Genomic DNA, 13,834 nt, shown 5'->3' with positions numbered 1-13,834 from the left:
TCCTGAGGTAGAGAATTCCAAAGTCACACAACCCTCAAAGAGAAAAATTTTTTCCTCACCTCTGTCCTAAAAAGGGCAACCCCTTATTTTACAACAGTGCCCCCTAGTTCTGGACTCACTCACAAGAGGAAACATCCTTTTGACATCCACCTTCTCAAGGCTGTTTAGGATCTTGTATGCTTCAAAACCTGCTTTGAACCGCCTCCAATGCATTTACATCCTTCCTTAAATAAGGAGACCAAACTGCAGGTAGTTTTCGCGGTGCTGTTTCACCAATGTTCTGTATAAATGAAGCATAACATCCTTACTTTTATGTTCAATCTCTCTCATAATAAAGGTTAGCATTCCATTAGTCTTCTGAATTACTTGCTGTACCTGCATACTAACTTTTTGTGACTCATGTACTAAAACACCTAGATCCCTCTGCACCTCAGAATTATGCAGCCATTCTCCATGTAAGTAGTACTCTGCTTTTTTGTTCTTCCTGCCAAAGTGAACAATATTTTCCCACATTAATCTCCATTTGCCAGATCTTTGCCCACTCATTCAACCTATCTATATCCATCTGCAAACTCCTCATGTCCTCTTCACAACATATTTTCCTACCTATCTTTGTGTCATCTACAAATTTAGCTACCATGTCTTCACTCCCCACAAATCAGAAAAGGGTGGTAAAAGAAAGAGTAGGGCCAATTAGGGATTTAAAAAAAGGACCTGCACGTGGAGGCAGGAGAAATAGTGATGGTATGAAATTAGTACTTTGCATCTGTTTTCACAAAGGAAGAAGATGCTACCCAGGCTGAAGTGAGAGAGAAAGTAACTGGTACACTTGAATAATTTACAATTGAGAAGGAGGAGGTGTTAGAAAGGCTATCTTTACTTAAAGTTGATAAGGAACCAGGACTGGATGAGATGCATCCAAGGCTACTGAGTGAAGTGAGAGTGGAAATTACAGAGGCACGAGTGATAACCTTCCAGTCTTCTTTCGACATGGGGTGGTGCCAGAGGACTGGAGAACTGCGAATGTTACACCCTTGTTCAAAAAAGGGTGCAAGGATGAAGCTTGCAACTGCAGACAGGTCAGTTTGACCTCAGTGGTAGGGAAACTTCTGGAAACTATAGTACAGAATAAAATCAAGAGTCACTTAGATAAGTACAGGATAATTAAGGAAAACCAGCATGGATTCATTTTCTTTTATTCATTTATTGGTTGTGGGCATCACTGGCTAGGCCACCATTGATTGCCCATCCCTAATTGCCCTTGAGAAGGTGGTGGTGAGCTGCCTTCTTGAACCACTGCAATCCATGTGGTGTAGGTATACCCACAATGCTGTTAGGGAGGGAGTTTGAACCAACGACAGTGAAGGAAAAGTGATATATTTCCATTAAAGGAAAATCATGTTGAACTAACTTGGAGTTTTTTGAGGAAGTAACATAGAAGTTTGATAAGGGCAACCCTGTTGATATGGCATATATGGATTTTCAAAAGGCATTTGATAGAGTGCCACACAATAGACATCTGAGCAAAATTCTAGATCATGAAATAAAAGGAAAAGTAGGCACTTGGATAAGAAATTGGCTGAGTGACAAGAAACAGGGAGTAGTGATAAATGGTTGGTTTTCAGATTGGAGGAAGGTCTGTAGTGGAGTTCCCCAGGGGTCAGTGTTGGGACCCTTGTTCTTCCTGACATATATTAATGACCTAGACTGTGGTCTGCAGGGCATGATTTCAACATTTGCAGATGATACAAAGATTGGAAACATTGTCAACTACGACAAGGATAGTCTTGAACTTCAAAAGGACATGGACATGTGGGTGGGTTGGGCAGACAAGTGGCATACGAAATTCAATCCAGAGAAGTGTGAGGTGATTCATTTTGGCAGTATAAAATAAAGGGAGAAACTCTAAAGGAGGTGAAGGAACAGAGGAACCTCAGTGTATATGTGTATAAGTCACTGAAGATGGCAGGGCATGTTGAGAGAGCGGTTAATAAATCTTCGACTTTATTAACGGGGGCATGGAGGACAGAATAAGGAGGTCATATTGAACTTGTACAAGACACTAGTTAGGCCTCATCTGGAGAACTCAGTTCTGGGCACTGCACCTCAGGAAGAATATATTGGCCTCGGAGGGAGTGCAGCGTAGATTCACCAGAATATTAAGATAAAAGCAAAAAACTGCGGATGCTGGATATCCAAAACAAAAACAAAAATACCTGGAAAAACTCAGCAGGTCTGACAGCATCTGCGGAGAGGAATAGTTAACGTTTCAAGCCTGAATAACTCTTCATCAGAACTAAGGAAAAATAGAAAACAGATAAAATATAAGCTGGTTTAAGCGGGGGGCTGGGGGTTGGGGGGGTGGGGGTGGGGGGGTGGACAGGTAGAGCTGGATAGAGGGCCAGTGATAGATGGAGATTGCCAAAAGATGTCATATATATTTTTCTTTTCCCACGTATTTCCATTATTTTAAATGTATTTCCATCCATTGTTTTATCTCTACCTTTTAGCCTATTTTGATCCCTTCCCCCCACCCCACCCCTACTTGGGCTATCTGTATCTTGCTCGTCCTGCTTTCTACCCTTAATGTCACCATTAGCACATCTCTTAGCTAATATCACCACTGTCAACACCTCTTTGTCCTTTTGTCTATGACATCTTTTGGCAATCTCCACCTATCATGGCCCTCTATCCAGCTCTACCTGTCCCACCACCCCCACCCCTTAAACCAGCTTATATTTCACCTCTTTTCTATTTTTCCTTAGTTCTGATGAAGAATCATTCAGACTTGAAACGTTAACTGTATCCCTCTCCGCAGATGCTGTCAGACCTGCTGAGTTTTTCCAGGTATTTTTGTTTTTGTTTTGGATATCCAGCATCTGCAGTTTTTTGCTTTTATCTTAGTGTTTAATTGACTGCCACTTCTCTTCAAGGAATGCCTACCTTGAAGAAGTATTGCTCTTCTCTCCGACAGGATTTCCCCTCTCTTTTTTGCCCTGTTCACCTTCATTGTTTTCCATTTCTCTCCTGGTGTTTGACAAGGTGTTTACTAAAACTCGCTTTCACAGCCATATTTCCTTCCTCAGTGACTGTCTCCTTCTCCGACTTACCCCACGTGGATTTCAACTTAAGTTCCATCCCTCATGTTTCGAACCCACCCAGGATTACACGTATCTCCGGGACATAAACGCTCCTCAGACTGCTGTTCTCGTCGCATCCTGAGATCCACACTCAGCGCAATGCGCCACCATATGAACACATTCAACCTGTCCCTCCAGCAGCACCGATGCACCCTATTTCTAAGCAGCTCTTGTTCCCAGTTTCATTTTATTCTTTGTCTCATCTGACGCCTCAACAAGAAACTTTGTCTTTTTCTTTCAGATGCAAAGGAACACAAGTTCCAACAACTCATCGACACCAACGCCCATCCAGGACCCTTCACCCCTGCCTGTCCCTCTGTCCCCAACCCGTCTTCCAATCCCAGCCCCGGCTGTGTATTCACCATACCCCCTGACCTTCCCCGCTCTGATGCCGAACGTTCAGTGCTCAGCAAACGACTCAGTTTCATACCCTTACGCCCTCATCTCAATGAATTTTGGGCTCAGCACGATGCTCAATTCTTCTTCCGCTGCCTTCGTCTCTGTGCTCACTTCTTTGGGCAGGAGTCCTCTCCCCGTTCGACAGATCCTTTTACCCGTCTCCAATATTCTCCCTCCACCTGGAGCCCTCCCTCTGGATTCTTACCTGCTCTTGATCCTTCTTATTGAGAACTGTCGGCGTGACATCAGTCATCTCAATTTCTCTGCTCCTCTCACCCACTCTAACCTGTCTCTCTCTGAACTTGCTGCACTCCGTTCTCTCAGGTCCAACCCTGACTTTGTTATCAAACCTGCTGACAAGGGTGGTGCTGTTGTTGTCTGGCACACTGACCTCTACCTCGCAGAGGTTGAGCATCAACTTGCAGACACTTCCTCCTAACTCCCCCTGGACCATGACCCCACCACTGAACATCAAACCATTGTTTCTTGGACCGTCACTGACCTCATCTCTTCTGGAGACCTTCCTTCCAGTTTCCAACCTCGTACCCTCCCAACCTCGAACGGCCCGCTTCGACCTCTTACCCAAAATCCACAAGCAGGACAGTCCTGGCAGACCGATCATGTCAGCCTGTTCCTGCCCCACGGAACTCATTTCTTGCTATCTTGACTCCATTCTCTCTCCCCTTGTCCAGTCTCTTCCCACCTACATCCACGATTCCTCTGACACCCTACATCATATCAACAATTTCCAATTCCCTGGCCCCAACCGTCTCCTCTTCACCATGGACGACCAATCCCTCTACACCTCCATCCCCCACTGGGATGGTCTGAGGGCTCTTCGCTTCTTCCTCGGACAGAGGCCCGAACAATCCCCATCCACCACTACTCTCCTCCGTCTGGTTGAACTTGTTCTCTCGCTGAACAATTTCTCCATAAACTCCTCTCACTTCCTCCAAATAAAAGGTGTGGTGATGGGTACCCGCATGGGCCCCAGTTATGCCTGTCTCTTTATGGGGTATGTGGAACATTCCGTGTTCCAGTCCTACTCCGGCCCCCTCCCACAACTCTTTCTCCGGTACATCAATGACTGCTTCGGTGCTGCTTCATGCTCTCGTCTGGACCTGGAAAAATTTATTAATTTTGCTTCCAATTTCCACCCCTCCATCATTTTCACATGGTTCATCTCTGACACTTCCCTTCCCTTCCTTGACCTCTCTGTCTCAATTTCTGGTGATAGACTGTCCACCAATATTCATTACGAGCCTACCGACTTCCACAGCTACCTTGATTACAGCTCCTCACACCCCGCTTCCTGTAAGGACTCCATCCCATTCTCTCAGTTCCTTCGCCTCCATCGCATCTGTTCCGATGATGCCACTTTCAAAAACAGTTCCTCTGACATGTCTTCCTTCTTCCTTAACCAAGGTTTTCCACCCATGGTGGTTGACAGGGCCCTCAACCATGTCCGGCCCATCTCCTGCGCATCCGCCCTCACACCTTCCTCTCCCTCCCAGAACCATGATAGGGTCCCCCTTGTCCTTAATTATCACCCCACCAGCCTCTGCATTCAAAGGATCATCCTCCGCCATTTGCGCCAAAACCAACATGATGCCACCATCAAACACATTTTTCCCTTCACCCCCTCCGGTGGCATTCCGCAGGGATCGTTCCCTCCGGGACACCCTGGTCCACTCCTCCATCACCCACTACACTTCAACCCCCTCCCACAGTACCTTCCCTTGCAACCGTAGAAGGTGCAACACCTGCCCCTTTACTTCCCTACTCCTCACCGTCCATGGGCCTAAACACTCCTTTCAAGTGAAGCAGCATTTCACTTGCACTTCCCTCAATTTAGTCTACTGCATTCACTGCTCCCAATGCGGTTTCCTCTACATTGGAGAGACCAAACGCAGACTGGGTGACCGCTTTGCAGAACACCTTCGGTTTGTCTGCAAGCATGACCCAGACCACCCTGTAGCTTGCCATTTCAACACATCACCCTGCTCTCATGCCCACATGTCCATCCTTGGCCTGCTACAATGTTCCAGTGAAGCTCAACGCAAACTGGAGGAACAGCACCTCATCTTCCGACTAGGCACTTTACAGCCTTCCGGACTGAATATTGAGTTCAACAACTTTAGATCATGAGCTCTCTCCTCCATCCCCACCACCACCCCCCCCTCACCTTTTTCCAATAATTTTTATGTATTTTTCTTTTCCCACCTATTTCTATTATTTTAAAATGTATTTCCATCCATTGTTTTATCTCTACCTTTTAGCCTATTTTGATTCCTTCCCCCCACCCCACCCCCACTTGGACTATGTGTACCTTGCTCGTCCTGCTTTCTACTCTTAATGTCACCATTAGCACATCTCTTAGCTAATATCACCACTGTCAACACCTCTTTGTCCTTTTGTCTATGACATCTTTTGGCAATCTCCACCTATCATTGGCCCTCTATCCAGCTCTACTTGTCCCACCCCCACCCTCCTTAAACCAGCTTATATTTCACCTCTTTTCAATTTTTCCTTAGTTCTGATGAAGAGTCATTTAGACTCGAAACGTTAACTGTATTCCCTCTCCAGGGATGCTGTGAGACCTGCTGAGTTTTTCCAGGTATTTTTGTTTTTGTTTCACCAGAATATTCCTGGGGCTAAAACGGTTAAATTTTGAGGAGAGGTTGCAAAGACTGAACTTGCATTCCCTTGAATGTAGAAAATTAAGGCATAATCTAATTGAGGTGTTAAAGGTGATTAAACAAGTTGATAGAGTAGTTAGAAACAACTTCATCACTTTCTCCTGCTCTGTAACATTACCCATTTCCAACACCCCCACCCTCATATTAGTCAATCTGTTGTTGAAATCCTCAGTCATACTGTTGTTGTTTCTAAACTGGACTACACCATTCCAATACTCTTCTGTCCAGCTTCCCATCTTCCACACTCCATAAACTTCAGGTCAGCTAAAACTCTACCGTCTCTATCCTAACTCACACACCTATCACCCCTGTGCTCGCTGACCTACACTGGTTCCCAGTCCCTCCAATCTAAAATTATCATGCTCAAGTACAAGTTGCTTCATGACCTCACCCCTTGCCTACCCCTGTCATCTCTAGCCCCAATTCCCCCTGAGATCTGTGTTCCACAATTTTGTTGTTTCCTAAATCCCCCACTCCCTTAACCTGACCATTGATATCCCTACCAATCAGGATCCATCATTAGAATTCCTTCCTTAAACCTCTCTGTGTTTTTACATATCTTCCCTTCTTTAGGACCCTCCTTAAATCTCACTTCTTTGAACATATATTTTGGTCACCCCCTCCTAATATTTCCTATTGTCCTCCGAAGTAACATCCTTTGTAAACACTTTGGAGCAGATAGAAGCGGCTTGAAAAAGATGCTTTGAAGTAGCTTGTGGTCAGACTCTAACATCACTTTCTCTCTTTCCCAAACAGCTACTGGTTGAAATGCTCACAAACAAAGACAATAGCCAGGCTCTTTTTCTCAATCTGTGCATTGCGTCATTTAGTTTGTTTTAATGCTCTGGATACAAACACAACTAGTTGTCATTGCTGCATGAGGGTTGCTCCAAGTCTTGTTTCACTGGCATCTCACTGCAGGGCAACTTCACCATTGACACCGTCATACCTCAGCACTGGTGTTGTTGTCACTAGTTGTTTGATGTGAATGAAAGCTGCTGCTTGTTCTCTGCCCCAATATCACTGAATATCCTTTGTAGTGAACTTGCGTAGAGGTTCACACTCTGACGACAATTTGAGCAAGAACTTGGTTTCAGTAGTTCCCATGTGGGGTCACTGATGTTCCAGGAGGTCCAACAACTGTGTGGAGGCTTTATTACAGAACTCATTCTGACAGGGTTTCTTCCCTGTGTGAGTGTGTTGCTGGACCAGGAGATAAGCTGACTGCATGAAAGTCTCGTCACACACCTCACACATGGTTTCTCCCATGTGAATGTGTCGTTTACGGAGGGTCGATGAATTGAAGAATGATTTGCCACACATCTCGCACGTGAAGGGTTTCTCACCTGTGTGACTCCTCTGGTGCGATAGAAGATGGGAACATCACACCTGAAGCATTTCTCCACCGTGTGAATCCTCTGGTGCCTCAGAAGTCTTGAAGACGTCACCAAAGCTTTAACACAAATGTCATAGTTGAATTGTTTCATTTCCATGTGGCTGCCCTTGTGTTAACAGTGATTGTAACAGATGCACCTTGTGTTGGAGATCTTAGAAACCTGTGGAGGCCTCCTCACACTTCAACAGCCTCTCACCTGTAGGAATGAATCAATGGTTCATGAGGCTCAATGAATGATTGAAGCTCTCACCTGGTCTACTTCTGATGGAAAGCTCCACACCACTGACCAGTTTCAGATCTGATGATTTGTCAAAGCTCGCCTGATCTGACCGATTTCCAGATGATGGTTTCACTGCCCAACCCTTGTCTGTGTTGAGCAATGCTGTGAAGGGACTGGATGTCTTCCCACAGTTGTTCCTTGAGTGTTGGTCAGGATCTATCTGCGGTGTCTATCCTCTCTGTATTCTCTAAAGTAGTACGATGCAATCCTTCTGTAAACCAGGAAGAGGAAACATGATTTCCTCCAGTTCCCTCTCCTCCTTTGCTGAAGGGGCTGACTCCTCAGTTAGAGACTGTTCCACAGTGAGTGCCAGTCTGCTATTCCCCTGTGTAGGGGGATCAGATGCAAATCCTTTCTTTTTCCTCACTTGACTGTCACACACCCTCTGTTTCCAGCAGGGATACTGGATAGTGACCAGGAGCAGACAATGTGGCTACTTTCTTTCCTCTACCCAGCCCCCCATCTTCCCAGACACAAAAACAACACTGATACCTGCAAGTCTATCTAGTCACCACTTTACATCAAATCAAACTTTCAGGCTGCCAGTATATAGGGCGAAAAGCATTCTGTATACAGTCTTGAGACTTTACCCATTAGAAAGTGAATCTAATACAGAAATATTATAAGTTGTCAGCCATGGCTTAGTTAGCACTCTCGTCTCTGAATCAGAAGGTTGAGGGTTCAAGTCTCACTCCAGAGTCTTGAGCACTGAGGCTGACACATTGCCACATTGTTGGAGCAGATGACTGATGAATCAGAGATTCAAAACACCAAACTTCTCAAAGTACTTGGCTGTAAAGTGCTTTTAGATGCCCCAAGATTGTGAAAGTTGATATATAAATGCAATTCTTTCTCTCTTTCTCAGAGAAATGTTATGTTTCCTGTAAACTGGGAATTATAAACCCATTGATGGATATATTGTGGCTCTTACTGTGGGCTCCTGAGTGTTTCAGTGAATAGGAGGAACACATCATGATGACAGAACAGGTTGTTTGGGTTAAGCTAAAAATGAATTTATTGTGAATTATAAATCTATACAGAAGATTACGAAACCAATAGGCACACAATATTCAGCTTACACTAAACTTTGAATCAACCAAAAGCATTTGAAAATGATTCAAGATTTTCCCAGAATGCGAAATGAATCTTGGAAGAGTGTAATATTATTACATCAAGGTGTGATGGGCTAAGGGAACTCGGGACTGTAGAGACTCACCCCAACTCCCTCACCATTCTCAGGATAGCTGTCCTCCCAGACAGGAGAGTACAAACTGCACCCATGATATTTGTCAAACATGCGTCACCTGATGTTCTACTTATAATTCACATCACCAACTAAAGCAGGGTCTGATTGTATCCCATACCCACTCCTGAAATCTGGCTTTCTTTACCAGCACTGAGGGCTTAACAGTGAAATTAGAGTTAGGGTTTTCAGGGAAGATGTGACAGGAAGATAGCTAGTGCAGGAGTCCACTAGTATATCTCACTCTCCAACCAGTATTCAGTCCTGAATGCTGACAAAAGTTATGGTTGATCTAGGGAGTGCAGCCAGAGCCAAGTCCATGGTGTTACAGCTGGCTCAGCTGTACAGGTAGACACATAGAAGACTGAAAGAGTAATAGCGATGGGAGATTCGATAGTTAGGGTAACAGTCAGACGTTCCTGTGGCCACAGGTGTGAATCCAGAATGGTATGTTGCCTCGTTGCTGCCAGGGTCAATTATGTCACTGAATGGCTGCAGAGCACCCTAAGGGGTGGGAGGGTGAACAGCCAGAGGCCATGATCCACATCAGTACCAACAACACAGGTAGAAAGAGGGATGTGATCCTGCAGTCAAAATTTAATGAGCTAGTTAGGAAATCAGCAAGCAGGACCTCAAAAGTACTAATCTCTAGATCAATCCCAGTAAAAGTCATGAGTATAGAAATAGGAGGATAAATCAGACGAATGTGTGGCTGGGGAGATGGAGCAGGATAGAGGGCTTTAGATTCCTGGGACATTGGGATCAGTTCTGGGTGGGATGGGACCTGTACAGACCGGGTGGGTTACTCCCCAGCAGAGCCGGGACCAATTTCCTTGCGGGCAATTTGCTGGTCCCACTGGGGACAGAGTTTAACCTAACTTGGCTGGGATGTGCGAACCAGGAGGATAGACTAGAGAGGAACACTAAGGTGCAGAGAGTACTGGGAGAGACAGGTAGCACTAGAGTAGGAAATAGTAAGTTATTAGCTGGCTTCAGAGTAAGAGGGAAAATAATAAAGTCTAAATTAGGGTTACAGTGCATGTATGACAATGTGCAGCGTGTGGTAAATAAGATTGGTGAGCTGCCGGTGCAGATTGCCACGCGGAAATATGGTGTGGCTCAAAGGAAGGTGGGGCTGGGTGTTAAATATTCCTGGATACAAGGTGTTCAGGAAAGACAGGGAAGGAAGGAAAGAAGGAGGCACAGCAGTACTGATTAAGGAGAAAATTGCAGAGCTGGAGAGAGAGGATGTCCCAGAGGTTCAAGGACAGAATCTTATTTGGCTCGAGGTAGGGAACAATAAAGGTGCAATTACATTGCTCCGTGTAGTCTATAGGTCACCAACCAGTGGGAAAAATGTAGAGGAACAAAATTGCAAGGAAATTACGGAGAGATGCTAGAATTCTAGACTAATTAGAATGGGAGAGTTTAATTATCTGAATATAGACTGGGATAGATAGAGAGAAAATCAAGAGTTCCTAGAATATGTTCAGGAGAATTTTCCATTGCAGTATGATTCCATTCCAATGAGAAAGGAGGCATTGCTGGACCTGGTTCCTGGGAATGAGAAGTCCAAGTGGATCAAGTGTCAGTTGGAGAACATTTGACGACAGTGATCATTGTATCATAAGGTTTAGGTTGACTATGGAAAACGACAAGGAACAATCCAGAGCAAGAATAATTAACTGGGGGAAAGCCAACTTCAATGGCGTGAGAATAGATCTGACCCAGATAAATTAGAATCAAAGGTTGGCAAGAAAAAACTGTAGCTGAACAATGGGCTGTCTTTGAAGGTGAGATAGATCAGGCAGAGTCAAGGGACAGAACTGTCCCTGATGTGTACCAAGTGCAGTAGCAGGTGGGTATCATCCCAAACCTGCTGCATTAATTATGCATTCCCAGGAAACACGCCGTTTCCATGGCAGGCGGGCTCTCATTCAACCACGACGCCATCAGCTTGCCACTTCTTCACGCCGGGCGCCATATTTACAGTGCAGCCACACGTACACCTCTCAGTGTAGCCACACGTACACCTCTCAGTGCTTCTAGTCCACGACTGCTGCAAAGAAGACATGGCCCTGAAAGACAAAAAGACTGCAGCCCCCAGGTTCAATGACGCGTCCTTCGAGCGCTTTTTGGACATAATGGAAACATAGAAAATGGAAGCAGGATTAGGTCATTCGGCTCTTCAAGTCTGCTCCACCATTCAATATGATCATGGCCGATCCTCTATCTCGTTATGATGTCCTCTACACCGTCCTGGCCACAGGGTGGGCAGCAACATCACTAAAATCCAGCTCGCAAGGCAGTAGCAATGGCGGTCAGCGCCAATACCCTGCAAAAGAGAATAGCCACCCAGTGCCACAAGAGAATGAGAGATCGCCTCCGTTCCGCCAGGGTAAGTCACTATTCTTGTCATTCTCAGCTCACACACTCACAAACCCATCACACATCACTCAATGCCAGTTCAAGGGATATCATTATTCACTCTCTCTCACAACACCTTCCTTGACCTCATCCCGTCAATGAGACCACTCACCACCTACACTTGCCAGGCATACTTATCATCTGACCTGGCAGCCATCCTCCTTATACTATCTCCATCTCAATTCATGCAGGACAAGCTGGCACACAAGGGGGAGAGGTCACTTACAAGTGGAGGAATGCCTGAAATCAAGGTCCTCACGGATCTTGAAAACAGAGCCATCCAGCAGGCCAGCGATGAATCGGACCGTTTCTACGCTGACAGTGAGGTCGGCGGTGCTCTACCAAGTGAGGATCCAGCAGTGCAACATTCATCAACAACCATGCTATGAATGATGTGTCCTATTTCACAGGCTACTGCCATGCACTAATTATCTCTCCTTGCTTTCGCAGGCACAATGGGGAAACAATCATTGAAGTCCATGACCCAGGGCCTCCAATCAAGCCCTGAAGAAACCTCTGAAGAGGAATCTGAAGGTACCTACACCCCTCCACCAGCGCAGAGACACACCTCAGTGGGACCGAGCTTTAGAGTGCCTTGGGATCACAACCTGGTGAGCACATTGCACTGTCTGATCCACAGCAAGTGGCGGTAGGGACTTCCCAGGTGTCCGGCACTCGGAAGACTGCTGGAGGCCAGAAATTTGCTGAGTCTGAGTTAGATGACAAGCCTCTGGGCTCGGTCATCTCACAGTTGCTGGAGCTGCAAAGGCAAGCTCAGGAACATCAGGAAGTGATATTCATTGCACTCCTCAGATTGCAAGGCACGATGGAGGAGTCCATCCATCTTCAGGCTGAGGTGAGAGTGCTGGAATGCCAACGCACTGAGATCAACACTGGTAGGATGGCGGCCACCATGGAGATCTTGGTCCAGGACATCGCTCCTGCACTGCTGTGCGGGCTGAACTCCATCGCTGACATCATAATTGGCCTCCAACAGTGTGTACATGAAAGGAGTACGGGACAGCTTGATCTCACTCCAGCTACCCCTTCTCCTCAAGGAGTCAGCTAAGCACTTGGGCACCCATAGGGAGGCGAATCAGCAGGTACACACCCCGGGGCCATCCACCCAAGAATGGCTGGTCCATCTGAATCCCCTCTTCCTGTGACCCCAGCAGCTCCTGCTCCACAAGCCGAGGAGGGTCCCCGAAAGCAGGCCCCAGGTCTCGGCCCTCCAGAAGACGCCCATCAAGGTCATCACAGTCAGCAGGCTGCCCCCACCTCCATTGTGCATGCTCCGGGAGCACCAAGATGTAGTGGCAGGGTTAGAAAGGTTAAGAAAATGTAACTCCTTTGAGTCAAAACTATTAAACCAAATTAACAAAATCAGGGACAAAGTAAAAGCAGCCCCTTAAAGGGGAACTACTAAAACAAAAGACAAAATGCAAAGGAAACTTACCAATATCAAATCAAAACGTGATTAAAAGGTCTATAAAGCATCCCAGTCCCCACCGAGCATGGAAGGCCTCGACGGTGCCAGCGGACACCGCATGCTCCCTCTCTAGGGAAACCAGGCAGAGAACATAGCCATGGAAGAGGGGCAGACAGTCCGGTCGGACGACGCCCTTGATTGCCTGCTACCTGGACCTGTTAACCCCTCCCGTATTGAATACATGGGCTGATTCAGAGCTGCCAGTCAGCTCCACCAGGATCAAGGGCAGAGGGGTCCTCTCTGGTCTCCTCTTGAGAATATGGGCCAAAGGGCAGCAGCAGCTCAAATCCCTGCTTCCCCCAGGCACCAATAACGCTCGGCGAGTCCAGAAAAAGCTCCAGACCTAGGACGGAGGCGCCTTGCTTAAGGTTGGGAGGCAACTGGGAGGTCTTCCTCAGCACCATCGCCCAGCAGGGGCCATGAAGGGATTCCCACAGTCCCCTGGCAGGCCAGATGGCATCTTGGAGGCACAAGATGGTTTGGGTTGGGTCACCACCACAAGGGCATTACCCTCACCGGCCCCCAAGGGGCCCTACTCAGGAGGCTGCAGCAAGGGAACGAGGGTTTGGGCTCCCCTTAGAGGGCAGAGCGAGGACTTACAAGGCAGAGATGCCACCACCACTTCACTGGGGGAGGGGACAAATCCAGCCTGGCAAGTCGCAAGGTCCTCCCCCTCCGAGGGGTGGCATCTCTTCCAGGGTAGGCTGGGGCTAAGGAGACCTCCATCGCATCATCCAGCTCCTCCAGACACTCCACCCTCT

The 13,834-nt window shown here is 46.7% G+C and overlaps 1 protein-coding gene and 1 pseudogene across 1 annotated transcript in view; both read right to left on the bottom strand.

The window, feature by feature from the left end:
• Positions 1 to 13,477, bottom strand: part of LOC121291232 — a 44,727-nt pseudogene extending 31,250 nt beyond the window's left edge.
• LOC121291937 (zinc finger protein 91-like) overlaps positions 1 to 13,834 on the bottom strand; it is a 299,051-nt gene that overhangs the window by 179,664 nt on the left and 105,553 nt on the right. The window lies entirely within an intron of this gene.

The sequence above is a fragment of the Carcharodon carcharias genome, chromosome 19, assembly GCF_017639515.1.
Source record: "Carcharodon carcharias isolate sCarCar2 chromosome 19, sCarCar2.pri, whole genome shotgun sequence".
Taxonomy (NCBI): domain Eukaryota; kingdom Metazoa; phylum Chordata; class Chondrichthyes; order Lamniformes; family Lamnidae; genus Carcharodon; species Carcharodon carcharias.
This window is presented reverse-complemented; position numbering and strand designations above follow the sequence as displayed.